Source organism: Papaver somniferum, unplaced genomic scaffold (assembly GCF_003573695.1).
Source record: "Papaver somniferum cultivar HN1 unplaced genomic scaffold, ASM357369v1 unplaced-scaffold_35, whole genome shotgun sequence".
In the NCBI taxonomy this organism is placed as follows: Eukaryota; Viridiplantae; Streptophyta; class Magnoliopsida; order Ranunculales; family Papaveraceae; genus Papaver; species Papaver somniferum.
Genome location: NW_020645971.1, coordinates 4,798,830 through 4,823,014, shown reverse-complemented (window position 1 = coordinate 4,823,014; position 24,185 = coordinate 4,798,830). Strand labels below are relative to the sequence as shown.

Genomic DNA, 24,185 nt, shown 5'->3' with positions numbered 1-24,185 from the left:
ACTATGTTTCCCGAGGATGGTTCTGCAAACGTAGACACCATTCTGCCAAGACATAAGTGGGATGTGATGGTACGAGAGTATCAAAATGATGAACCTTTAAGGTGCGCTACAATTATATCTTTTCCTGCTTTTTCCTTTGTTTTCTTTTCAAAATCGTGGTTTTAAAATGAATTATGATCATATAATAGATAATTGCTTCAGCTTTTTATGTCTCATTTGCGGATGTTGTTTACATATACTCATGAAGCTTAGTCGTAGGAGAGATGGGCAATTCTGCACATAATACATAAATTCTTGAGTCTGTTCGGTGCGATTTGCAGGCCATTGTTTAAATCAACAACTGAACATGCTTATAAACACCACTATATCGTTTATTAGGTATTGTGTTGAGATTATTAGTCCCACATGGTTGGGTTATCCAAAATCCTGCGGTTTATAATCTCTTAGTGCCTCTCCATTCATTGGTAATTGGTTTTGAGTTGGATGCCCGTATTCTAACATGGTATCAGAGCAGGTTATTTGCGACGAGTCATTGACCGCGCCTTTATTCCGCGTCACCCGATTTATTATCCACGTGTTAGACCCAACGAGACTACACGTGAGGGGGCGTGTTGAGATTATTAGTCCCACATGGTTGGGTTATCTAAGATCCTGTTGTTTATAATCTCTTAGGGCCTCTCCACTCATTGGGTTATTTAAGGTGAAAACTACAGGGAGACCCATTCTACAGATTTTCTACACCGTGAAACCCACGGGCGGAAAAGTTCACGCGCGCACCCAATTTTCGTGAGAAAATTTCTCCCAAACCCACAATTTATGAAATTTGGTTTCTTCGTATCTTTTCTTCTTCTTCTTCTTCACGGGAATTTCTTCTTCAATTATTTTTCTTTTCTTCCTCCCAACTGTGACTTACGATCAATAATATTGATAGACAGTATAATCATATGAAGATTGGAAACAATAGATGAATGAAATCGAAAGTTAGGGTTTGAGGTGATGCTATGAGATGAATAGAGATCTTGTTGTTTGTTATTTCCGAAAGATGTATGAATGGATTTTTTTATAATTAGGTATTATGATTGAGAAGATGGATCTGAGATGTGTTCTGAGATGGAGATAGGGTTTTGTAATTGTTTCAATCAAGTAGAACAGGAAGAAAAGTTAATTGGAGATTTAGAAAGTACAGGGAATAATAATAAAGCTTATTTGAGCTTGGATGATGAACAACGAAGAAGAAGAAGAAGATGTTGTTATGAGTGCATAACATGTCATGCAGTCAAAAAATGGATGCATAACACATTAGCCGGCATCTTTGTTATTTTGTGTGAAATTGAAAATTGATGCATAATGCATCATGCAGTCGAGAAAATGGATGCATAACCTGATATGCATCCAAAATACGGCTGCATAATGCATTATGCATGGAGAAAATTGTTGCATAATATTTTATGCATCGAGAAAATGAATGCATAACCTGATATGCATCCTTAAATATGGTTGCATGCATCATTTTTTTTATGTACGGACTAAAATCAACCAAAACAATGGCTACATAACTTGTTATAGATGCATAACTTTGTTATGCAGTCGAGAAAATGGATGCATAATTCGTTATGCGTCTGCATAATGTGTTATGCATCTGTTTTGGAGGCTGCATAATGAATATGTAGTCAGTTTTCGAATTTTTTTCTTAAAACGATGATCACCTCCGACTTTTTCGTGAAAAACAAAAATTTGATATTGTTGTTTGTACTCGTTGTGTAGCTCTCTTAAAAAGATTTCCAACGATATAAAATTTGTAAAATTTCAAGGCGTGGATTTTTAGATATGTTATATCCAAGTTATGTTGCCAATTATACCCCTGAAAAATTATGCTGCATAACGAGTTTTGCCTGAAAAAATAGTATGCATAACGAGTTATGTATTGATTCTTAATAATTTCGGATTATTTGGGTGTCACGGTATCTAAAATTAATTGTGGGCCTAACAATAAGAATATTATTTTTTTTGGGCCTGCGCCTAATTTTCCCTTATTTAAGATCTTGCGATTTATAATATTTTAGGGCTTCTCCACTCATTGCCAATTGGTTTTGAATTGGAAACCCGTATTCTAACATATTGCAAAACACCATCTTACAATCACTTACTAGAGATCAAAAGTCGGTTGAAAACACCATCTTACAATTAGTCATGAGACTGGCGATTAATAGTGGGTTGGGAAACAAAGCATGTAAATTAGCCAGACAACATGTATAGACTTTCCATAGTTAACACTAGATTTTGTGCCCGTGCTACGCACCGGGCTGACCCAATAACTATCTACCAAGTTTTTTACTTTTAATCATATTTTTGGTTTGGTGTGATATGGCTTTGTCTCACCCCGTCGTGCATTTTTATACGGTGTCGCGGTGTTTTTCCTTGCCCTGTTGCTTAGGATTTTTAATTTGGTGTGGTTCGGCTTCGCCTCGCCCCGTCCCAATGCATGCTTAGGATTTTTGATTTGGTGTGGCTCGGCTTCACCTCGCTCTGTCCTGATGCATGCTTAGGATTTATGATTTGGTGTAGCTTGGCTTCGCCTCTCCCTGTCCCAATACATGCTTGGCTCGGCATAGCCTCCCCCATCCCAAAGCATGTTTAGGATTTCTTATTTGGTGTAGCTCGGCTTCGCCTCCCCCGTCCCCATGCATTTTTGATTTGGTGTGGGTCGGATTCTCCTCTCCCCGTTACATATAGGATCTTTGATTAGATGTGTCTCGGATTCGCCTCGCCCCATCCCGATGAGTTAATATAGATTACTCAATCAGGTAAATCTCTTGTGGAGGATTCAAAAATTTATATACAGACCATCATTTTCGTTCAAAAATTTACCAAAATAAATTGTAGATTGGTTAATTTCAGCTGTTGTTGTTAATGAACGAGGATTGTGGCTTGGAAATTGTCGATTGGTTAATTTCAGCTGTTGTTGTTAATGAATGAGGATTATGGCTTGTTTTTAGTTTGAGTACAATCAAAATCCATAAATTGATCTGAAAAGGGTCCAAAGTTGGCTCAAATTCCAAAATGATTTCAAAACAAACATGGATGCATAGTTCAAGCTGTAACAATCCTTCAGATACATCTAAGTTATATAGCAGATCACATGCTTGCAACACAGTAGTTCTCACATGATTCAAAACTCATCAAAAGATGTATCAAGGAGGCTTACAGGGTTGCAGTTAAATAATCCTATACCATTTTGTGTTTACCCCGACTTCTATTTGCATTCAGATATGCTTACCGACCAAACTGCAAGAAATGATATTATATTTTTAAGAAATACAACCGCTTTTGATGACAGAAATAACTCAAACTCAAAAATAAGTAGCAACAGTGAGTAGCGAAGGAAAGCTCGAAAATTATATCAGACAAATTCGAAAGTAACATGTCGAGCTAGGTAGCGTATGTTCCCAATAAACGCTATATATATTTTTTTTAGTATTCTTTAGTCTTTCTGCATAGAATCAATGCAATAATCGAATTTAAAAACTGCTCTCTGCTTATATGCCCAAGATGTCATCATAAGCTTCACCCATATATGAGATAGCAGCAGTAAAGATTAATTTCAGAAAAGAGAACCAATATGCTACTATTATATGGGAGACACAATCACAAAATAAAAAAAAACCCAAATACCCCAAAAAAATATAAGATTGAGTTAAGCAATTTTGTGAACTTACTATTGGAATTCACTTTTTACTGTAACCGAGCTTCAATTCTTTGCTCTCTTTTGCTAACAAACAACCATAAACTCACAGCCATTGCACACAACCCTTGGCTTAATCAACTCATCAGCACCATCCCTTCTTGAAGCTGCTCCATCCAAAACCCATTTGAGATCGAATTCACATCTCCAGCATCATCAATTCCTGATCTATCTCATGTACATCACTGCAAACAACTTATTCGTAACCTTCTACCAATTTCTTCATCCCTGTAACACATCATCTCAAACCCATTATTTACTTTAATTGACAGACCACATCTTCAATTTGACTTTCCATCAATTCATATCCCCTGTGAATACCATCTTCTCCATCAGTTTCATCAGTAACCCTAACTTCAGCCACTAATCCATCACAACAATTTCTCCTGTTCTTCAGTTGCAGATACCGAAACCCTAATTTCATCATCTATGTGCGTTCCATTTCATATCTAAATATCAATCTCAGACCCCCTTCCAATCTCAATCTGTTGAGCAGTGAAAACACCCAATTTTCTCTTTTATCTTGGATTTACAGCAGCCTCTATTCCATCTCAAACTCTCAGTTTCTCTATCCATTTCCTATTTCTCGATCTCAATCAACTCATGGGTTTTATCGGAGAAGAAAAGTATGGCAGGGGTTTGTTGCAGAAGAAGAAGAAAAATATGGCATGAGAAAAGCGTTAGGTTTATTCACGGATGTATTGTACACTTAACGGACGTGAGTAACGTCCATCTAAGTTTTTGGTGTAAACCAAGTGTAAGTTATTAGTTAGCTGTAAATCCACATATAAGTGTTGTATACCCACGTTTTTGCTAACGGAGTTACAAACGGCTAGTTAAATACAGGGTGTAAATGGAGTGTTATTCAAATTTTAATACTCCGACCAATAGAGTCCCGCCACTTTTCCTCTCCAGAATTGCTCTAGTTCAAAGCTTTTATCTAATTTAATTTGAGAGGGGTGTCATAAGGACCGTGCGACGTGGGAGCTTATATGACTTAGCATTTTAAAGGAGGAGAGATATCTATGCTAAGTTTCTTTATATTGATATCTGTAACTAATCAATTTAGCAATTCCCGTGTATACTGTGAACAAGTTGGACATCTGGATTTGGGGATGCAAAGTGAAAGGTGATGTTGCCTACAACAAAGATAAGCATACGCTGCGAGGAATGTCCTAACGAATCTTATCATTAGCCTCATCTGTTTTTGGAGGCTTACCCTCATTAAAAAGGCTCATCTCTTACGAATGTATTATAAATATTGAAATGAGTAAGTTTTCTTTCATGAACTCAATTTTCACTGCCGTGATTTGTTAGTTATTGAAGACTAATTAATTATTTCCTAAAGTTAGCCGTGGTTATTTAGGGAAGGGGTTTCCTAAATCGGTTAGAATTCTTGGTGGCCAAGTTTGTAACCTATATAAATAGGTAGTTAGGCCTTATAGAATTTGTGCATTGTGTAGAAAACGATTAAGAGATCGGTGAGAGATTTCTTGTATAGCTTTTAGGTCTAAAGCTAGGATTTCGTTGTGAGAGCATATTGGTGAGGAACAAGAGACAAGGTTATCGTCTCGGGTAATTATTGCGGTGTAACCAAGGGTTTGCTGGGATTCACACAATGCTGTAATCGTTTTTCCTTCATAGTGGATTTGAGTTGGTGCGACTCAAAGTGGACGTAGACAATATATACAAATTGTATGTGTTGGTCGAACCACTATAAATCTTGTGTCTTGTTAGTTGATTTATCTTTCTCGTATTTTCATAGTTGCTTGTGCTTGGTTTACTTATTATTCATCATAATATCTCAAGATCCGTTATTCCGCGGTTGTCAGTGATATTCCCTAAGTAAATCCTGACAACTGGTATCAGAGCTCAGGTTAGAGATTTAGGGTTTATCGTAGTACGATTTGAGTGGGAGTTATGGGTGATAATAACGAAAGTACGGTAGCTAGGGTTAAGGTTTTTAATGGGAAGAACTTTCCGTTTTGGAAGTCTCAGATGGAAGACTACCTATATGAGAAAGACCTTGCTGATCCTTTGGGTGGAGTTGCGAAAAAGGGAGCACGCAAAGACGATGAATGGACAACTCTTGATCGCAAGTGTGTAGACGTGATCCGTAGATGTCTAACGGAGGAAGTCTACAATAACGTACAAGAGGAAACTAGTGCGAAGGATCTTATGGATAAAATTGAAAAGTTGTATCAAAAGTCATTAGCCTCAGGGAAGATTATGTTGTGTGAACAATTATTTAATCTGAAGATGCAAGAAGGCGAAGCGATTTCAGCACATCTTGGGAAGTTTAAATCAATTATTTCTCAGCTTTCAAAAGTTAGTATTACTTTTGATGATGAAGTTCAAGCTTTACGGTTGTTGTCGTCATTACCAAAGAGTTAGGAGACTGCAAGGACAACCATAAGCAATTCTGCAGGGAGCGAGAAGTTGAAGCTTGATGATGTGCAGCAAAGGTTGATCGCTGAAGAGGAGAGAATAATAGAACAAGTTTATGTTTCTAATTCTTCAAGCTCGGCCTTAAGTATGCCTGATGAAGATAGAGGAAGGAGTTCAAATAGGAACAACAACAACAAATCCAAAAGTCTAGAGGGAATTCTAGGTGGAGATATCAATCTCGACCTAGAGGTGTTGTTGAGTGTTGGGCGTGTAAGAAAGTAGGACACTTCAAGCGCGATTGTCCGGAAAAAAAAGGTGTTAATAATGGTGGAAACAAAGGTAATCAAGAAGAGGTCAACGTAGTTGCAGCTGCGGAACCGGTGAAGGTCCTTGTTGATAACAAGAAGGTGATTACGGAAGGTCTTCTACTACTCTCTGAGAACAAGCAAGATGAGTCTTGGATTATAGACTCGGGAGCTTCTTTCCATGCAACGGGTGATAAGAGTATTACGATCTCTTATAAAGAAGGATACTATGGCCAAGTATTCTTGGGTGACGGTGAAGCGTGCGACATCATCGGTTTGGGTGATGTGATCTTGAAAGTCAATGGTTCGACATGGAAATTGAAGGATGTACGACACGTTCCAAATTTGAAGAAGAACTTGGTGTTTGTGGGCCAAGTTTGTGATGATGACTGTGAAGTTGTGTTAACGAAACACAATTGGAAAGTAAAGAAGGGGGCTATGGTGTTAGCTCGTGGAGTTAGAGTCGGTACTCTATACCGGACTTCAGATGGAACTACTTTAGCAGTGGCTAGTAGTGGTGAAGACACTAACTTATGGCATAGAAGATTGGGGCACATGAGTGAGAAGAACATGAATATTCTATGTTCGGGAGGATATCTACATAAGGTGAAGTCTGTTGATATGAGTTTTTGTGAAGACTGTGTTCTTGGAAAGAAAAAACGAGTTAGTTTCAGCAGAGGAGGAAGAGACTTGAGAAGTGAAAAATTTGATTTGGTTCACACGGATGTATGAGGACCAATTGATGTTACATCTCACAGCGGGTTCCAGTATTATGTCACCTTTATTGATGATCACTCAAGGAAGGTGTGGATTTACTTCATGAAGAATAAGTTCGAGGTGTACGAAGTGTTTAAGAAGTGGAAAGCTTTGGTTGAAACAGAAACTGGTCTGAAGTTTAAGTGTCTAAAGTTCAGACAACGGTGGTGAGTATGACAAGACAGAATTCTTACAGTTATGTGCTACGAATGGAATTCGTTTGGAGAGGACAGTTCCAAGGACACCACAGGAGAATGGAGTAGCAGAACGTATGAATTGGACGTTGAATGCACGTGCAAGGTGCATGAGGTTGCAGTCTGGTTTGCCCAAGACCTTCTGGGCACATGCAACAGAAACGACTGCTTATCTAACTAACAGGACACCTAGTAGTCCATTAGATAAGAAGATATCAGAGGAGGTTTGGACTGGCAAAAATGTAAATATTTCCTATTTGAAAGTTTTTGGTTGTGTTGGTTATGTTCATCTTAGTCCCGGTGAGAGGTCTAAGATAGGTGCTCAAGCAAAGAAGTGTATATTCCTTGGTTATGGAATTGACGCTTTTGGGTTTGGGACTATGAGGGTCACAAAGTTATTAGAAGTAGAGATGTCACTTTTAATGAGAATGAGTTGTACAAGGACAGGAATACAACACAAGTTGAAGATGTCAGGTCAAGCAACGTCGATAAGGAGTTGTATATCGATATTGATGATGTTTCTGGAAAAAGTGTGGAACAAGAAGAGCATGATGTTGCTTATGGAGGAGAAGTACAAGTTGAAGATACTTCTATTGCAGTGAGAGTTATTCCTACAGTTTCACAAGAAGTACGAAGATCGTCAAGAACTCCTAAACCAAACCCAAGGTATGCTTTAAATTATCTATTACTTACGGATGGAGGCGAACCTGAAGATATTAAGGAAGCACTGGCGGCTGATGATTCAGGCAAGTGGAAACTTTCTATGGAGGATGAGATAAATTCACTTGATGAGAATGGCACTTGGGTGTTAGTAAAATTACCAAGAGGTAAGAAGGCGTTGCATAACAAGTGGTTTATCGGATGAAATCTGAAGCAAATTGAGAAATTCACTACAAAGCGAGGCTGGTTGTGAAAGGTTTCCAGCAAAAACCTGGTGTTGATTACAACGAGATATTTTCTCCAGTTGTGAAGATGACTACTATTCGAGTAGTGTTAAGTCTAGTTGCTTCTGAAGATCTCTACCTTGAGCAGTTGGATGTAAAGACAACTTTTCTTCATGGTGACCTATATGAAGAAATTTACATGAAGCATCCAGAAGGATTCATAGTAAAAGGCAAGGAAGAGATGGTGTGCAAGCTAAAGAAGAGTTTGTATGGTTTAAAACAAGCCCCGAGATAGTGGTACAATAAGTTTGATAACTTAATGCATAGAAGTGGTTACTCACGGTGTAATGAAGATCATTGTTGTTACTTCAAAAGGAATGATTCTGACTACATCATATTACTACTGTATGTGGATGATATGTTGGTTGCCGGAACATCTCTACAAGAAGTTGAGAATTTGAAGAAACAATTAGCAAGTGATTTTGATATGAAAGATCTTGGTGAAGCAAAGAAGATTCTCGGTATGAGGATCATAAGAGACAGAGCTAAGGGTGTAGTTACGCTTAGTCAGGCTGAATATATTGAACGAGTGTTGAAAAGGTTCAATATCGAGAATGCTAAACCAGTTAGTTCTCCACTTGGAAGTCAAATTCGTCTTTCAAGTATGCAGTGTGCGAAGACAGATGAAGAAAAGGAGTACATGGCTAACGTACCATATTCTTCGGCTATTGGGAGTCTAATGTATGCTATGGTGTGCACGAGACCGGATATTACACATGCAGTGGGAGTAGTGAGTAGATATGCAAGCAACCCAGGAAAACAACATTGGGAAGCTGTGAAGTGGATTCTCAGGTATTTGAGAGGTAACACAAACGTACCATTGTGCTATGGAAAAGGTGGTTCTATTTTGAGGGGTTATGTGGATGCAGACTTCACAGGTGATGTAGATAAAAGGCGAAGTACGACCGATTATGTTTATACTATGGGGTCAGCTGCAGTGAGTTGGAACTCACGGTTACATAAGTTGGTGACATTGTCTACTACGGAAGTAGAGTACGTAGCGGTGACGGAAGCGAGCAAGGAGATGATTTGGCTACGAGGATTATTAGCTGAGTTGGGAAAGGAACAAGGAGATAATATTTTGTTTAGCGACAGTCAAAGTGCTATACATTCAGCCAAGAACTCATCCTATCATGCTAGGACGAAGCATATAGATATTCGTTATCATTTCATTCGGGATCTCTTAGAATAAGGAGAGTTGAAGCTCGAGAAGATTCTTGGTTCGAAGAATCAGGCGGATATGTTTACCAAGGGAGTTACATCATACAAGCTAAAGCTCTGCAAGGCTTTAGTTGGTCTCTCAAAATGAGGATCTGGGAGGGGAGCCGCACTAACAAGGAAGATGTTTTAGCACCGTCAATCCAAAGTTGAAGAATGGAAGACAATCAATGAGTCTTCAAAGTGGGAGATTGTTAGTTATTGAAGACTAATTAATCATTTCCTAAAGTTAGCCGTGGTTATTTAGGGAAGGGGTTTCCTAAACCGGTTATAATTCTTGGTGGTCAAGTTTGTAACCTATATAAATAGGTAGTTAGGCCTTGTAGAATTTGTGCATTGTGTAGAAAACGATTAAGAGATCGGTGGGAGACTTCTTGTATAGCTTTTAGGTCTAAAGTTAGGATTTCGTTGTGAGAGCATATTGGTGAGGAACAAGAGACAAGGTTATCGTCTCGGGTAATTGTTGCGGTGTAACCAAGGGTTTGCTGGGATTCACATGATGGTGTAATCGTTTTTCCTTCATAGTAGATTTGAGTTGGTGCGACTCAAAGTGGACGTAGACAATATATACAAGTTGTATGTATTGGTCGAACCACTATAAATCTTGTGTCTTGTGAGTTGATTTATCTTTCTCGTATTTTCATAGTTGCTTGTGCTTGGTTTACTTATTATTCATCATAATATCTCAAGATCCGTTATTCCGCGGTTGTCAGTGATTATTCCCTAAGTAAATCCTGACAACAAACTCAGGATTATTCCCTAAATAGGGTCCGGCGTCCGTGAAGATCCTAACAACTGGTATCAGAGTGTATGGTTGGGGCTACTGTCCGAACGGCGAAGTGGTTGTGTATGTCACCCGGTTTAGGGCGCAAGTGGACTCAAACTCAAGGTGGAGCAGGCAAGGCTCAAAGTAGAGTTGGCGCTCAAGGTGGAGTTAGTGCCACACCTTCTTCCCTTTCCTACCATTTGTATAAACTAGATTTGTGCCCTGCTACGCACCGGGCATTTCTTCTTCTTTTCACTTGGTGCGCGCAGGGATTTGCCCCGCCCCGTGGAGTTGCATTTTTTATTTGGTGTGCGCGAAGCTTCGTCCCGTCCAGTGCCGATACATTTTTAATTTGGTGTGGCGGGCGAATACATTAAATAGGTGTAAAAATATATATTGCTCATCACGTGGTCCGGCATTGCTCAATAGGGTTCATTTAATTCCCCCCCCCCCCCCCCCCCCCCCCCCTTTTTATTATTGCCACTATGTAAATATCAGAGTTAGAAATAGGTAAAAAACGAATAGGGTATGCAATCCGATAATTGTTTCATTATGTAAGTATCCTTATGCCAGCAAATTTTAAAACCACCACTGAATAATAGTTATATTTTTTATTAAGCCAGACCACAATGGCTTAAAAAAATATTATAGCATGCAGCTAATATTAAAAAGAAAATTCAAAATTAGATCAACCATTCCATTCCCCAACCAAGCAGATACAATGCTATGTGGAAGATAGTAATTCAGGAGAAAATGAAAATGATCTAGAATTCTAAGGTTAATGAAGACCCTAGAGAAGGAAACACTACATCTACTAAGAAGTACATTTACATTAAAAATCAATCATCGATACGTCTTAACTCTATTTATTTATTTTAACTTCATCTCTTGAAGGGTAAAGACGTCACTCAAAATTATAGGGAAGAAACGTTGATTCCCTCTTTAAAGTTAGCTCGGACACCTAATGAAACTTCATTCGGAGATCTTAATCGAGAATAGTTTACCTTGTTAGATATTTCGACAGTAAATTGAACCAACTGGTATAAAGTAAACAATATTGCAAGGGAGAACCTGCCACAACCGTATGATCCAAAAGAAAACTCGTGTGATCCAAAATCAAGGGAAATGGAAATTTTATTTCTACCACAAACAGACATTACAAAACACAACTCGTATGATCCAAAACCAAGGGAAAAGGAAAACTCCGTCTCCTACTCACTTGTAGAGCAACTTGTGGATTGGGTTCAAAGGATTGGGTTCTTTAAAATTGAAACCATCTTCAAATCAACTTATCATCACCTAAGGGAAAGAAAAAAGATGAATTACTAAGAAAATAAAATAGGTGTGCAGAAAAAAAAAATCAGACAAAATAAATAAACCTAAAATTTTTAGAGAGAAACCATCCAAGGATTCGATTTATTATCACATGCAATATCAAAAGATAAAAAATAGTTTCTATGTCCGAATCTCATTTGTAATCTGAACAACAGTGCAACTTCTATGTTGTTCAGATTGCGGGTGTGGAAAAAGTTCCGAATATCCACATTCCTTTGTGTATGCTACAAAAAGTTCCAGAACCATCCTTTCCAGACGCCACATCTTTATTTTATAATTCCCAATTCGTGAATTGATAACAGGGAAAAAAAAGTCACTGAGAAAGTTAGTTTTGGTAAATGAAGTAAACACAGTCTCACATAAAACACTCACCCCTGGCTTAGTGATCATTTTTTCTAATTAAACCGATTTACTTAGATTTAGAATCCCTGATATTAACAAACTATTTGGTCAATTACATTTGGAGGAAACCCTAAACATCCATCCCTTATTTTTGTCCTTTAAAAGACAACTCATGAAATGGAGTCAAGACTGCAATTAAGTACAAAGCAACACACTGCAGCAATTTTGCACTTTAAAAGCATGAAGCATCAGCATCAGCATCAGGTAAATGTTTAAATGCTTATCTATCTTTTCCTGATTAGTGAAGTGCCTGCAGCACCAATATGGTTACACACATGATGAAATTAACTAACTTGTGTAGTTGTACGCATTAAACAACAATGATTTGCTTAAGTCGGATACAGATGGCCATAAGCTACTAAGCAAGCTAAAAATGAACATGTCTTTTATTTCAATATGGCAAAGTCCACAATAAAAATACATCATAAATACCTGTACTCTGGAATCAAATTCTACCAATGAAGATTGAAAATAATTTGCATTCGCCAGCCGTCTGACCTGAAAACATGGGATCATTTGATAGTTAGATTTTGCTGTAAAAATTCAATAAATGAAAAATCAGAACTTTTTTTGCTTGCAAACTGATTTTCCCTTTTCTTGTCTGTTTCTATGAATCACCAATCTTTCCTGATGGATTATAGAATCTATTCTTTTTTTGAAAATATTGTTGTGTTTAAACCTAATAGATCGCAATGGCACATAGAAAGATTTTGATAGCAAAAGATTCAGCTTCAAACTCCTAGCAAAACAAAAAAGTATCTGCAAATTTTGTTTTCTTTCCAAAGTATCGAATGCAAATTTTGAAATTTTCAGTAACCTCTTTGGGTGTCGTAATCTCCAGCTCCAAGGCGTCCACGCAGACCACAACACTACCAAATGGTTCCTCCTTGGAAGGAGCTTCCTCTGGTTCGTGGGATACAGATCACTCCGCGAAGCAACACTAATCTCTGGAACAAACAAACAAAACAGTTAATCAGATTATGGTGCATGGTGCAATTGAATCAGAGATAAGGAGAATAGGGATAGAAAGGAGGCTTCTTGAAACATAATTAAGGTTATCACGCAATTAAGAAATTTGAAACCCTTACGGATCACTGACGATAAAATTTGATTGGGCATAACATTTTTTTAGAATTTAAATTTTCAAACCCTTATTTCTCTCAGACAGTGAAAATTGATTGGGCATATTTGACCTAAAAACCTAGCCATAAATCAATCCAGAGACAAAACCCATACTTTATGAACTACAAAAAGTTAGAGTTGCTTATTTACCTTGTGTGTAACCATTGTCAATGATTAATTCTCTAAAACCTGTAAAATCCTTATGATTTTTATTAGAGCTGGCAAACAAGCCGAAACCCGCGGGTTAATCCGCGCCCGGACCGTGAAAACCCGAACCCGGACTGGTTGGTTTCTAAACAAGCCGGGTTCGGATTGGATAAATGGTGACCCGTCGAGAAACGGGTTAACCCGGCCCGGACCGTGAAACCACGGGTTAACCCGTTAACCCGCACTTCATACGTGTCGCCTCTCCTTCCCTGGGTTAATCGACCGAGAGGATAAACTCTCATTTATATTTTCTTCTTCTTCTCGTTTCTTTATTCTTCTCTTCTTTCTGTTTTCACCTCTGGTGAATTCTTGTGAGGGCTCTGAGGTGGTGAGGTTGGGATAATTATACAAGAGTCATGGGTTGTTGCTGGAGGTGGTGTTGTTCTTGGCTGAACAAGGAGAGAAGAGGAAATATTAAATCAGTGAAGATATGAATTAGAGTTTATAGAGTTGGATGATGTTATGAAGATTTAGAAGATAAATTATGAAGTTATTGTTGTTGAAGATTCATGAGTAGTTTTTTAATTTAAGCCTTGAAGTTGATTCAGTGACGAATCATTGAAGAATCAATAGTTAGGGTTTTCTGTAATTGATCGAGAATTCAATTAAAGGTGAATAAGGAGAAGTTAGAAGATGAGTTTGTTTTTGATTGGTATTTGATGTAAATGGTGGAGTTATCCTGAAAAATTGATTAAGAAATTGCAGATTTAGGGTTCCTCGTGTTCTTCCCCAATTTATGAATTAGAGTTTCTGAGGGTTGCTGATTATGAGACTCAGATCGAGACAGAAGAAGGGTAGAGTTGGTTTTGGTAGATGGTGGTGATCTTGAGATGAATTCTGAGTCAGGTCAGAGTAAGAAGAATCTAATTCAATTGCTTGAGTTGGATTGGTTTGAGGTAATTATTCTTCTCAATCGAATTAGTAAAGTTATTTATGTATGTTGTCGAGACTATGTGGTTGTTGATGAACCAGGATTTGAGATGAGTATTTAAGATATTGTATATATGTTGAACTGATACTTGGATGTGCATGTTGTTAGGTTGAACTGCAATTATTAGCGCAGAACTGAAGTGAGTTAGTATTAGTAATATGCCTGGTGTGATCGAATTACTAGTAGTATTGTTGAATGAGGTATGCCTTTGTTTGTTGATAATTCTAATTGAAGTATATATGGTCCTGTGGATGTAATTGCAGTTGTTGATGATAATTCTAATTGAAGTATATATTCTAATTGAAATTGATTTTCATCTCTGTTTTTATTTCTTTAAAGAGTGGAAGATGATTTGGTTAAATGGGATTGTTCTTGTTTGGAAAAAGGAGAGAAATAGAGAGCTATTGATGGCAGTAAGAGTTGGTGAATAAAATGGCAAGGTTCGTGCTTGGAGGGTGGTTGAAAAATTTTCTCAACAAAATCCCTTGTGATTTGAAGGAGCTAATGCCCAGATTCTTCTGCAACGTTTTTGTAGTATGTTTTAACTGGAAGTACTCAGTTCTAGCCATCACGGGGGTTGAACATCTAAAATGGTATTGCACTCTGAATTTTGTTATCTAGTTTTGTGACTAAATGGTGTCATTTCTAAATTATTTCTGAATTTTAATGCGACACTTATATTGACAGTAAGCATGCATTGTCTAAATTGGTACCTAGTGTATACTGGCTTTAATGAATGTAGCGGTGTACCTATATCTACTTTGTCTATCACTTAAAATAAACGAGATTCTGTCTACTCACTGAATGACTCACATGCATAATCGTGTTCTCTCTCTCTGTATCCTCCTATTTGTGGCTATCCTGCTGCCAATTGAAGTAATGAAGTGTATTTGTGGTGGTTATGTAATTGTTGTCTTAATTCATAATTGAAGTATATATGGTCCTGTGGATGTTGATAATTCTAGGAAGTTTAGATGATAAATGAATTGAGTTATTATGGATGTGAAGTACTTGTAGAAGGGAAGATGGTGTCATTTCTGGATATTGAATGAGTTGGATTTGATGACAGTGGAAGGAGATTATAGTGGCAATGGTCTTGTAAAGTGAATGGAGTTAGAGTTGTTCTGGTGTTGCATAAGAGATTTGATGCATGTGTGTTGGAACTGATATTGAACTGCAGACAGTGGTACTGAACAAAGTAAATGGATTAAGGGTGTTGCATAAACGGGTTAACCCGTGAACCCGCAGGTTTAACCCGTCACAGGTGCGGGTTGAAGAAATGACAACCCGTAAAGAATACCAACCCGCGGGTTTTGACCCGTGATAACCCGAACCCGTATAACCCGTAACAATCCAGACCCGACCCGCCCGTTTGCCAGCTCTAATTTTTATCCTTTGATCAATTAGATATACCGAAAACTGAATGTAAAAGTCGAATTAAGAAGCATAAAGATCTTACTTGCATAAAACCCTAGGATTTCACGAATAGATTTACCTGGAAAAGTCTTACGAAGAAACTAATATGTTTTACATGTACCCTGTAACCTATTATATCACGATTGACATGGTTTTTCCTCACTAAAATCTTGTTGAGAAACAACAATTCACGTTTGAATCAATAACATATAATATCTTGTTAGGATTTTATATGTTAAGGTAAATTGGCTTAAACGATTCTCAACAAAATCCTCCATCGATGACTAATAACTCAAGGTTAAATGAATCTCCATCTCGATGACTAATAAATCAAAATTCATCAATTAATTCTTTCGATGTTCTCCATTTTATAGTTATTTTGTTGTAAAGATGCAGAGAATCAGATAATATCATCGCCCAAGGTTGAACCCACCCTATTGGTGTTAAGGAAAATGCAATAGAATTTGTTTACTTTTTTTTATTCGGAACTGGTTGTATAATCTAAGACCAAGTTTGTAAATCTCAAAAATGTATAAGGAATTGACTTTATTGTATGGATTTTACATTTATGTGCTTGAAGTATAAAGACAGAAACAGGCAAATGATTATTTTTTTTATCAAATAAAATGTTCAAAACAAGTATATACGTCCAGCTGGACAAAGAAAGGGAGAAATTGCAAATGGGTTGGAGAGAGATTTTTTTTCATTCCTTATGTTTAGCAATAATTATTGGAATGTAGGTTGAAGGATGACTTCCCACAATGCCACGTATGAAACAGACCACATGACCATTGGAAAAGCTCTTAGAGCATCTCCAATGATAGGTGCTAAAAATCCTACGTGGAATTTTTATTTAGATCCTTATTTATGGGGTTTTATATATGTGGGGAAAATAATAATGTTTTGCTCATGTACTATCTCTAATGGTGAAGGGTCTTATTTTTAAGATTAGTTTTTTGGATAAATAATAAAAGTGATTTCTTTTTTCCTATTGGTTTAGAAAAATTTATTTGGAAATAATAATTAAAAAAGTTGTTAAACTGATGACATGAAGGTCATTCTCAAGGTCTAAATAAGACTTTCTATAAGACCTTATTTATTTTCACACCCTTCCTTTTTCGTAGGACCTACTATTGGAGACGAATTTATGGAAAATGGGGGTGTAAAATCCTATGTGTCATGAAAAATAAATAATTTCACCCTCTATTGGAGATGCTCGATGTCTATAAAAAAACATGCCATGTCAGCTCCATATTAATTGAAGAGGTTAGGATTGGAGAATGATTTTAGGAAATATGAATGTGTATCCCACGAGAAAGACTTTTCCTCCCACACACGTTCCATTGGAGAGGCTCTTAGTAATATTCAGCGAAATTCCAGAAATATAGCTCTCCACATCAAAAAAAAAAGGAAAATCCTAAAAATAAAACCATAAGCCATGTATGATAAAGCGAATCCCGTGCAACGCACGGGCGAGACCCTAGTATATAATAAAGACAAAAAAAAATGAACATAATTGGGGATCGCCGTTACCCAATCATACAAATCCGGCTGATATACATACCAATTGTTGACTTGCGTTTTCCAAGTCCCATCTTTGTTTTCCTTGAGTGGTATCTGGCTTTCAACAGTACAAGCAGACTCTGATAAATAACTTGTAGCCTAAAATTCTTTGCAGTAAAACCCTCTGACCAAAGAACATGCTAGAGCCATCCATAATTTGGGATACAATGCCTTCAGCATATCTAACTGAAGAGCTCTTCGTGCACTGGGTCCGGCATCTATGCCTGTAATTTCCTTATGTTACTTCAACACCGCGAGTTGGTTAATCAAGACACTGATCTTTTCACAAGATTTATTCCTGATGCATCCCCACCAATTTCCTCGAAAACTACCAGCAAATTCTGTGTTGGTCTCAACCAAGACCGCGGCACATGATACCTGAAGTGTCCAATACGACATTTCATCAGCTTAGTCATTGCAGGTTTAGAAAGTTTAGGCACAGGTTAAGAGTCATACCACCGCTGAGTTGGTTTTCCGCAACCAACTTGACATTTTGGGACACAATATGGTCCTGCATAACTACATCGCCTGCAGTCTCCGCTTAACAAAGTTGTCCAATATCTGCCAATGCTTTGCCCGTTAATCCAAATTTGACCCTTTCCCATACTCCACATATCTAAAGCCAGTGGATCATTTCCTTGCGGTGCATTAAAGTAAGACTGCAATTCTCAAGAAAAGACCACTTCAATACCCAAGCCAGTCTCGAAATACTAGTGCAGATTCATGTTCTCTTTGTAAATTTACCTTATACCATGTTAGTGGCTGTTGTCTACGTGCAACTAGCGAGTTTTGTGCCCACCCCATCAATGAAATGTTAGGATCTTCACGGACTGCCGGGCCCTACTTCTGGGCCCGACCACATAGCACCGATACTGTCCTCACTTGACCACCTGTTGCAGCAGGTGTGGGGTTTTAATCTAAAAGGCCTCGGTGTTATGTAAGGAGATGCCCAAGCTTATTAAGCGCCACATGTACTCCTCTTATTCCATGTGGGACTATCCTAACTATACATATGTGGTGTTTATCGAGCCACATACTCCAACAATCTCCACCTTGGCGAGATTAAACCACCTCACCAATCCAATCATACTCCACCATATGATCACCGTCCGTATAGCTACCCATCGAACATGATTATTGTCACTACGCCCCCTGGAACCCTACTCCACCTTGAGTTAATGGGAAGGCTAGCACTAACTCCACCTTGAGCACAACCTTGCCCACCATAGAATTCTGCTCCACCTGAGTTAATGGGGTGTGGCACTAACTCCACCTTGAGCGCCAACTCTACTTTGGGCCTTGCCTGTTCCACCTTGAGTTTCACTCCACTTGCGCCCTAAACTGGGTGACATACACAACCACTTCTCCGTTCGGACAGTAGCCCCAACCATACGCTATGATACCAGTTGTTAGGATCTTCACGGACTGTGGGGCCCTATTTCTGGACCCGACCACATAGCACCGATACTATCCCCACTTGACCACCTGTTGTAGCAGGTGTGGGGTTTTAATCTAAAAGGCCTCGGTGTTATGCAAGGAGATGGTCAAGCTTATTAAGCGCCACATGTACTCCTCTTATTCCATGTGGGACTATCCTAGCTATACATATATGGTGTTTATCGAACCACATACTCCAACATGAAATTCCAGCTGCTCCCACGATGTTCATTGATTCTCCTTTCGGGCCAACCTGTGGGAATGAGCAACTGAAAGCTGGAAAAATGAAGCACTAAACTGCTGCATAACTGGTGTACTTCCGCTGAAAACAAGAATTTTCACTGACCTGGTAAGACCAATTTTGCCTGCTCAAGTCCCTTGTCCCCCTGCCAACACCATGGAGCAAAGCCGGACCAAGGATCCCAGTGTTCCAATTCTCATAGTGGATCCCCACATTCTTCAGCCATAACAAATGGAAATCATAGTCTTAAATCAGAATGATTGCTGGCAATTTGTTATATGCATACATGACTTACAAATCAGTTGACGCAATTGAAGTGTAACTAACCGACAATCCAACAGCTACGCTGAGTAGTGCGATTCTATTTATTCCAGAATGAAGATTGACAGCTTTATAAAATGTGAACTGTTTATTCTCTCTTGTCCCGTAGGCAGATCCTATTGTAATGACAATTGATAAGTCAGTTTCACGTAGTTAGATTTACCATATGAGATAAGCTAAAGCAGGTACCGTACCTGAGAACCTTCCATTGATGAAGACATGCAGGGCAGGCCTTTAGATTGTACGGAAAGAGTAGGCCACGCACCTCCATGCAAGGATGGTTTAGATGGGCTGAGTACAGCACAGGTGACACCACAAAATGGGATAACATTATATATGAGTGATATTTTTGGGACTTCTAAAACCACTCTTAAAGATGAAAAATCATAAGAATTTCAAACTCGGACATAAAGTTTCTATTAAACTACAATGGCAACCCCTTGGAGACACAACCAATACAATTATTTACGCGATTGATGCATTGGTCTCACCTAGTCGTGTACCACAGATAATTGCTGGTATCCCTTGTAACATTTATTTGATCCATTAGAGTAAAAGCTTGTCCTCTTATTTTCATTTAGTGAAGAGATATCTTCATCGTATGTTTACCAGGAGAGCAGTTGAGCGTCACTATGTTTACCTGTGATGATGGCAGCAAAATATATCAACCAAAATTAAAAAAAATAACTTCAGACAAAGAGAAATTAATCCAATTTGGATAATATTAACTTACTGTTGCTGTGTTGAATGCAACAGTCTTGCAACCAGGAAGAATGCTGATGGACCAAGGTGGAAGGTTGTAATGCATTTTGTTAAATATAACCCTTGCAGCAGACTTTGAATTGTAATTTGAGAGAAAAGCGACACAACCATGGTGCTTGGAAGAAAAGGCATGAGCCTGAAGAAATGTAGATATTGTCGAGTTGATTTGTTAAAACCAGATTCCCTGATACTGAAGAAGAGATGATAGTAATAGTATCTTTCAAATATCTTAGAGACAGAAATGACAATTTACCTGTTGGTAGTTTCCTAGTGAAGTAATGACTGGGTCAATGGAAACTATTGCTCCCTCAGATAGCTTGATAGTTGATAGCAAATGTCCATATTTAGGTTGCCTGATCAAACCTACAATGTTGCCGCAGATGTTAAGTAGAAGGAAAGCCAAATTAACAATTTGTCTATTTTAGCACTTGATTTAAGGTTACTCACCGTATTCGTCAAGGGGAACATCATAGTCATAACTAGTGGTGACAAAAGGGCCTCCAGCAGTTCGTCCAAAGTTGGTTCCTCCATGATACTGTTTCAAGAAAGAACTGAGGCCAATAAAACTAAAATCCTTTTTGGACAATTGTTGAATTTGGAAGGAGACGATCATTCAAGAAAAGACCAACCATGTAATAATTAACAAAGGATCCTCCCTTCTGTATGAATCGCGCAACTGAAAAATGCTAGATCTTGAACTGCACGCTGGTGAATTGCGCCACCAAATTCCGTGAACCTTTTCATTATGATCCAAAAGATGGTCAATATTATTTTTCCAGAAGGTTGCAGCTTATAAGTTTAAATCCAAGGCCAAAAACCTTACCAGCCGCTCCAAGCTTCAGTCCACATTTTGGGTTTGTTGGGTCTGTTTGGAGAGAAAGCATCACAATAAAATCCATTGCATGCGTTTATCTGCCAAGCGAATTGGACTAAGAATATATTTCATAGTTTCCCACTTTGTAGGAATTCAAACAAGACTAACAGAAAAAAACTATTTCTTTTGATCTGTTAGGAATAGCGTATCAGTGAAACAAAAGAAAGAAAGGACTAGACCCATTCAAGAACTCCTGAAGAAATGGTGGTAATGTAAGCAAGCAAAAGTACTATGTTGCTTACCATGGAATCAGGAGCATCGTCTTCCTTGCACATCACCCATGGCACCCCCCTGTGTGCATTCCAACTGCCATATTCGCAGCCCAATTCATGTATGCGTGACCTCAGCTCCAAATGCATGACTGAATGGCCCATACTCGTTCTCAATCTGTACATAAAGATACTGCGTCAACTCAAACATCTTATTTTACAGGGTGTTAGTCCTCAAGGGAGTTGGGGGAGTTGGGTGTAGTTGTGTTTTTTCCCGTTAATCGTGAGGGAGTTCGAGGGAGTATCTCAAAATCCCCGTTAGTCGTGGGAGAGTTTAGAAGAGTCTCCCAAACTCCCTAAAAAACCCCGTTAGTCGTGGGGGAGTTTGAAAGAAACTCTTAAACTCCCTGTTAGTGGTAAAAATTAAAATGATAGGGAGTTTTTTTTTTTTTTTTTGGAGTTCTGGGGAGTTCTAGGGAGTTTATAGTGTATTTTTGCCTCACTCCAAATCTCTCAAAAAAGTAGATATTTTGGGAGAGTCTCTCAAACTCCCTACACTCAACACACCAAACTCTCTCAAACTCCCTATACTCTCTTACATTCCCTCAAAATCCCCAAGATTCAAAAAACATTAAACTCCCTCCAACTCACTAGCTTTTTTTGAAGCATTGTTCTAGCTAAAGATACATACGTTACATTTTTATTGGCACCACTTTATCAATTCTAATAGAATATCTCTTTTGAATCAGCGACAGAAACGTAATAGCTCGTGAAGACCCTAAATCATACCTGAGAGAGAATAATGGGGCCACCCTGAGACTGGAACAGCCTTTCGTTCTTCATCATCTGTACTATCTTCTGAGTGAATCCTTACATTGCTTTCTACAAAAACAAGAAGAAGAAAAAAATTACTAATATTTCAAAATGACCAGGAACAAACTATTTTCTTAACAAAGAATCTCATTCATAACCACCTTGAAGGGCTCATTATTTGTTCTAAAGCTGATCCCTGGAACATACTTTAACCAAACAGGGAGCCCTCTGTATACAAAACCAAGAAAGGAATCCATCAAAACCAATTACATTAAAACAAATATCAAAACATCAAAAAGAAATGAAGGAAATTTACCTAAAATTCCACTCTGCACAGACATAAGGACCAATTATAAGATGAACATAAAGTCCTGCATTTTGAATTGTTTTTATGAACCTAACCAAATCAAATCTCCCCTCAAAGTAATACTGAAAGAAAGATTGAAAAACCACAGGCCATAAAGACATTAATCAGTAGAAACATAATTGTAAACCGAAGGAACCCACTAATCCTAAAATGAATGAACAGTGAGAAACTTTTGTACATTGCGGGGAGATGGTTCATGACCATTCCAGAAAACATATGTCTGGATAATATCTAATCCGCCATCTTTTGCTTTTTGTACAAGATCTCCCCACATCTACAGACCACCATTTGTTGGAGACAGTAACAACAATCGTAATAAATTGAGAACAAAATACTTAGCTCAAACGGACGGTTGATTGAAGTTCCTGGAGATGCACTGATAATGGTAGCAGGAACTAGTAGAGGCACGTACCAGATACGCTGACCTAAAGTTAATATTGCCTGCTACTCCTCTGGAAGAGAGATGCTATAGCAATTGGCAAATCACCTTCAGGATACAATTACTGATTGTACCCCTCAATGTAGCATACAAAGAGAGTACTCTAAGAGCTTGGCAGAGATGTATGAAGAAATGTAAATGAAAAAGTTACAGTGAAACAAAAAACAATAGCAGAAGTAAATGAAGGAGGAAGAAGTTGTTTTTTGTTTCTGTTCACTTAAATGAGATTAAGACTGTTCCTTATATACTATTTGGAAGAAGAAAAAAATTGACCGTTACAAATAAGAGAGGAAAGATTCTCACGCATGGATAACCTTTTGTCAGAAAACATCTTTGCTTTTGTCAGTCAAAACACTTTTACTTTAAGCAGAAAAACAGTTTTACGTTGAAAAAAGATAAACCCACACCCGAATCCGAACCCACACGGACGTGCTTCGATGCGAAGCACCGCTCATATGGGAAAGGCAACCTTGCCATAGTCTAAGTCTTCCCCCTCACACAAAAGTGTGTAGACCCAAAGGGCCATGCCCTTTAGGCAAAACCCATGATATTTAAGTCCAAAACTCTTAAAATTTTAGTTTATGTGGGACTATTGTTTTATCTATTTAAATGAAAAAACAATTAGTGGGCAATAGGTCTACGGATCAAATCAATGTCCATGTTTTTTAAAACCCGTTTTTTCCAACACCATTTTCACACAATCAAAATTCTCCAAAACCAACATAAACATCAAAATTAACATTCCTAAAAATGGAAAAGAAACAAAAGAGAGGAGAGGAAAGTAATGGTACTTCAGGTGTGCTTCTAGGATAATGTATCGAACCAGAGATGAGAAGTCTCTTTTTCCCATTGATAATGATAGATTTCCTATCATATGTTACAGTACATTGAATCAACTGTAGACTCAATATCCACACTAAGAAGAATAACTTCCAACCAGAAACTGAGTTAGTTTCCATTTCCTCTGTGAATTTGAATTGTGTACTTTGAAAAGGAAAGAAAACAAGAAACAAAAAGAGTCACACACACACTCTTTTCAGTTTGGCATCTTTACTCTACCCAAAACTACTTCTTATCACCACTTTGTATTTCTCTATGCCGTTAATATATAAACAGAAAAAGCTTGAGGATAACGCTTTCAATTTTGAGGGAGTATTGCATATAATTTTATTACTACAATTTGTACAACCAAACGAACTGTCAAAAAGAGGACAACATACGAATACACTATCACTTGCATTAATAACTGTGCTAAGATATGAATATTTTTTGAATTTGAAAATTAGCAGTAGAAAGGAAATCAGATTCTAATTTTATTACTACAATTTGTACAACCAAACGAACTGTCAAAAAGAGGACAACATACGAATACACTATCACTTGCATTAATAACTGTGCTAAGATATGAATATTTTTTGAATTTGAAAATTAGC

The 24,185-nt window shown here is 37.9% G+C and overlaps 1 long non-coding RNA gene and 1 pseudogene across 2 annotated transcripts; both read right to left on the bottom strand.

The window, feature by feature from the left end:
* Positions 1 to 11,413: 11,413 nt before the first annotated feature.
* Positions 11,414 to 13,249, bottom strand: LOC113342166. Of its 2 annotated transcripts, XR_003356467.1 has the most exons (4): positions 13,139 to 13,249; positions 12,868 to 12,997; positions 12,483 to 12,548; positions 11,414 to 11,612 (listed from the first exon to the last, which is right to left on the bottom strand). It is a non-coding gene; the product is annotated as an uncharacterized LOC113342166 (long non-coding RNA). The 2 variants fall into 2 exon arrangements; XR_003356466.1 differs by having other exon boundaries at positions 12,868 to 13,237.
* Positions 13,250 to 17,047: 3,798 nt separating this feature from the next.
* On the bottom strand, positions 17,048 to 23,711 carry LOC113342286 (annotated as a pseudogene).
* Positions 23,712 to 24,185: the final 474 nt, after the last annotated feature.